This window comes from Schistocerca piceifrons, unplaced genomic scaffold (assembly GCF_021461385.2).
Source record: "Schistocerca piceifrons isolate TAMUIC-IGC-003096 unplaced genomic scaffold, iqSchPice1.1 HiC_scaffold_936, whole genome shotgun sequence".
NCBI classification, from domain to species: Eukaryota; Metazoa; Arthropoda; class Insecta; order Orthoptera; family Acrididae; genus Schistocerca; species Schistocerca piceifrons.
Genome location: NW_025729208.1, coordinates 4,198,546 through 4,203,545, shown reverse-complemented (window position 1 = coordinate 4,203,545; position 5,000 = coordinate 4,198,546). Strand labels below are relative to the sequence as shown.

The 5,000-nt window shown below is 53.9% G+C and overlaps 1 non-coding gene across 1 annotated transcript in view; it reads right to left on the bottom strand.

The window, feature by feature from the left end:
* The window catches only part of LOC124772124, a 1,909-nt gene extending 878 nt beyond the window's left edge, over positions 1-1,031 (bottom strand). The window contains exon 1 of the ribosomal RNA XR_007013798.1: positions 1-1,031. This exon is cut by the window's left edge and continues 878 nt beyond it. This is a non-coding gene — a ribosomal RNA (small subunit ribosomal RNA).
* Positions 1,032-5,000: the final 3,969 nt, after the last annotated feature.

The following is a 5,000-nucleotide window of genomic DNA, read 5'->3' as shown; positions in this document are numbered from 1 at the left end:
CTGTTCGTCTTGCGACGATCCAAGAATTTCACCTCTAACGTCGCAATACGAATGCCCCCGCCTGTCCCTATTAATCATTACCTCGGGTTCCGAAAACCAACAAAATAGAACCGAGGTCCTATTCCATTATTCCATGCACACAGTATTCAGGCGGGCTTGCCTGCTTTAAGCACTCTAATTTGTTCAAAGTAAACGTGCCGGCCCACCGAGACACTCAATAAAGAGCACCCTGGTAGGATTTCAACGGGGTCCGCCTCGGGACGCACGAGCACGCACGAGGCGGTCGCACGCCTTCGGCTCGCCCCACCGGCAGGACGTCCCACGATACATGCCAGTTAAACACCGACGGGCGGTGAACCAACAGCGTGGGACACAAATCCAACTACGAGCTTTTTAACCGCAACAACTTTAATATACGCTATTGGAGCTGGAATTACCGCGGCTGCTGGCACCAGACTTGCCCTCCAATAGATACTCGTTAAAGGATTTAAAGTGTACTCATTCCGATTACGGGGCCTCGGATGAGTCCCGTATCGTTATTTTTCGTCACTACCTCCCCGTGCCGGGAGTGGGTAATTTGCGCGCCTGCTGCCTTCCTTGGATGTGGTAGCCGTTTCTCAGGCTCCCTCTCCGGAATCGAACCCTGATTCCCCGTTACCCGTTACAACCATGGTAGGCGCAGAACCTACCATCGACAGTTGATAAGGCAGACATTTGAAAGATGCGTCGCCGGTACGAGGACCGTGCGATCAGCCCAAAGTTATTCAGAGTCACCAAGGCAAACGGACCGGACGAGCCGACCGATTGGTTTTGATCTAATAAAAGCGTCCCTTCCATCTCTGGTCGGGACTCTGTTTGCATGTATTAGCTCTAGAATTACCACAGTTATCCAAGTAACGTGGGTACGATCTAAGGAACCATAACTGATTTAATGAGCCATTCGCGGTTTCACCTTAATGCGGCTTGTACTGAGACATGCATGGCTTAATCTTTGAGACAAGCATATGACTACTGGCAGGATCAACCAGGGAGCTGCGCCAACTAGAGCTGAGCAGCCGGCCGCCCGGGAGTGTGTCCCGGGGGCCCGCGCGAACACGCAAGCGTCCGCTCAATCATTCTGCAAACAGGAGGAGGCTGAGCTCCCCTGCACAATACACCTCGAAACCCTCTCAGGTCCCGGCGGCGCGCAGCGCCGTCCCAAGTACTTGGTCGGGTTCGAGAGAGGCGCAATCGCCCGGAGTTAGGCGAGTAGACGCTTTCGGTGCGACCACCCGTGCTCCCAACTGAGCTTGCCGCTGCCGACAGAGGCCCGGGAGCGTGCTGTCGTGGCATTGCCGGCGGGAGACAACACGCGCCACCTACGGTGACCGGCAGCTCCAACGCCAGCGCCACAGAAGGACAAAAGCCCCACTTGGGTGCCGAAGCGAACTCTCCCAGCACAGCGCACGCGCCAACACATCCGCACAGCTGCGATACAAACCACCAGCGAGAACCGCTGGGGCGACCGAGCAGCAGACGGCGTCGCGGCGCCGAGCGCCGGGCGGCGGCGCATCCTCAACGCACACAGTCCTCAATCGGACCAGCACACTGAAGATGTCCACCGCGCTTCGCACCGGGCCCGCGAGGACCTACTTTGGCCGCACGGCGCCGCGCGCAGGGTGCGCCGGCGCGCAGCTGCGACGCCTGCCGCGTCCGTCGGCCGGCGCGCCTGCCACTGGCCGCCCCCACCAGCCGGCTGTAGCGCGTGCGCCCACGCACCGCGCGGCCAGCACGCCGGGAGGCGCCCCCTCACCGGCCGGGGACGGTCCCACCCAGCCACCACCGCGTATCGCTTCACACCCAGATGCCGTTCAGTTTCATCGGCATGGTGGGTATCGCTGGAACAACCGGTTAGTACCTCAACCTATCGTCGCCATCACCGATTCACCCCTAGCGAGAACAACCGCACCACAACGGGTTACCATTTCTTCATTTGCGTAACTTCACCAGAAAACGTAGGCGTCCATCGCCATTAGCAACTTCAACGATTATTGCATGCCTGTGTCAGGTGTCACGCCACACTACGTCTGCCCACATACACGCAACAAAATGTGCACGCCTAGACAATACGTGGAAGGTGGCCCCCGTACGTATGCGATGTCCATTGCTCGAACGACTGTCAACCGGCCTCTGTAGCATGTCGCAGATATGGAACGCGGTGCACCATGCTATCACGGTGTTTGAGGAGAGACGACTAGGTCCGAATACATCAACACACAGCTCATGCTGATCGCCATCCACGGCGTCCGTTCCTCCCACACGTCTCTATGGCGTACCACACTGCAATCCAGCTCTCATAGGGAGACGACACGTAGCTGCGTGCACAATATTTGCACTGTATGGTCCGCCGTTTTTGGGCGCAGTCGTTGTACGGTCACACATGTGCCACGATGTATCATTCAGTACATAAGGACGAATGTGCAGTACAGATTGTGGTTCACGCGTACGACATCAGCGGACAGTTGACACAGGCCGCACCACAACGTAGCCTGCGTACGTCGCATGCGAAGGGCATTGAACATGCAAACTTGTCACCAACCAGCTTGCGAAGGCAGGGGGCAAGGTGGGGACGTGGGGACGTGGGGAGGGGTGGGGGGGGGGGGGGGCGGCATGTACGTCCTGCTGCCATCCACATTACAGTGTACAGCAGGAGCATGTGGAAAGTCAGCAAGACTTGCAAGGTGTTTAACATGAAGCGATACACAGGGGAGCGGGCAGTGCGAGTAGCGAACTATATTGCGAGGGTTGCGGGTGGGCAACACTACACTAATTGAACGAGTCGTATAACAATTACAGAGCAGGTTTAGGCGACAACGTGGGTTACGTTAGCGGACAACGTGGGTTACGTTAGCGGACAACGTGGGTTACGTTAAGGCACAACATGGGTTACGTTAAGGCACAACATGGGTTACGTTAAGGCACAACATGGGTTACGTTAGGGCACAACATGGGTTAGGTTAGGGGACAACATGGGTTAGGTTAGGGGACAACATGGGTTAGGTTAGGGGACAACATGGGTTAGGTTAGGGCACAACATGGGTTAGGTTAGGGCACAACATGGGTTAGGTTAGGGCACAACATGGGTTAGGTTAGGGCACAACATGGGTTAGGTTAAGGCACAACATGGGTTAGGTTAAGGCACAACATGGGTTAGGTTAAGGCACAACATGGGTTAGGTTAAGGCACAACATGGGTTAGGTTAAGGTACAACATGGGTTAGGTTAAGGTACAACATGGGTTAGGTTAAGGTACAACATGGGTTAGGTTAAGGTACAACATGGGTTAGGTTAAGGTACAACATGGGTTAGGTTAAGGTACAACATGGGTTAGGTTAAGGTACAACATGGGTTAGGTTAAGGTACAACATGGGTTAGGTTAAGGTACAACATGGGTTAGGTTAAGGTACAACATAGGTTAGGTTAAGGTACAACATAGGTTAGGTTAAGGTACAACATAGGTTAGGTTAAGGTACAACATAGGTTAGGTTAAGGTACAACATAGGTTAGGTTAAGGTACAACATAGGTTAGGTTAAGGTACAACATAGGTTAGGTTAAGGTACAACATAGGTTAGGTTAAGGTACAACATAGGTTAGGTTAAGGTACAACATAGGTTAGGTTAAGGTACAACATAGGTTAGGTTAGGTTAGGTTACACGTTGTTGTAAGGAAAGGTGTAGGGGGGGGGGGCGGGGGCGGCAGGTTCCTTGATAGTGATTATAGTAAGTGAATGCTTGTGACATGATCAGATTTGTCACGTCAGGATGCACCTTTGGCTTATTAGAGGCGGCGCTCCAATTCTATGCTTGTGTGAGACCTGTGTCTTTGACTCATGTCATTGTTTGTGCGCTGTGACAGGAGGTACTATTGTGATGTTGGGTGCACCGTTGTATAGGACATGTGTGGGTGTTGGTGCCTGGTCTGCGCAATGGTGGATGTCGAAAGGCTGGGATATTGTATTTTCCGCATGGACCTCCTGGTCTGGTTGTGATAGTGTGGATTGTGTAATGTGGCGGAGAAGATGCACTGGATGTTGTTCCATGCTGGTGCTTACATATTGTATGTGCGCCCGTTAGAAGCAGAGAGTGGTGCGTGATCAGAGTGTCTGGCTGACGTGTGGTTCCCATTGTGGGCAGACTCTTTCAGCATGTATACGGACAGTTGTGTATATTTGCTGTAGTTTGATGGCTCTGCATTGATTACTAATCAGCGCCGTGTGTACGGGTAATCTGGTTCCAGTCCAAAATGTTCCATCTGTGTACATTAGTGACAAAGACTCTCCCCATGCAGTGGGGCTCGGTCTGTTATAGCTCTTCCGCGTAATATATTTGCCCCACGTTTTTGCGACTGCGAGTGCGAGTGCAACGCGCATGGGGACCGACATGCTGATGGCTCGGTATCGGACGCCGTACAGTGAGCAACGCGATCGCGTCTCTCGCTCGTAAGTGGTACAGGTCGCGGCTCATGTATAGGGACAGCGGGAATGTCGCATATTGGAAATAACTCTTCATGAAACGCAAGTTATAGGGGTGGATTGCACTTTACGAGTGCGGGAAACTTCCGCCGTTCATCCGCTGGAGGTGCGAGTTTGGCGGTTGGGGTGGTGCACGAACGGGTGCGGGTGGAGTCATTGCCGGTCCACGGCTTCGTGCGGCAGAGCCACTGGAGATTGGGTGCTATGGTCGACAGAGGCTGCAGGCTTTGTGGGTGGCGTCGAAAGGCGGGCACTGTGGCGCCATCGCTGTCTTAATCGGCTTGGCGTCGCATAGATGGCGGTATCGTCGTTGGAGGAGGTCATGTTGCGGGAGACCTACAGATGGCGGTATGTTTTGTGGTGCGGACGTAGTGTTGTCAGATGCGCATAGATGGCGGTATTGCATGTGGTGTCGCCCTATTTTCATAGATGGCAATACTGTTTTGCCGGCATGGGTGGCGTAGTTCCGTCGGATCCCTGTAGGTGGCAG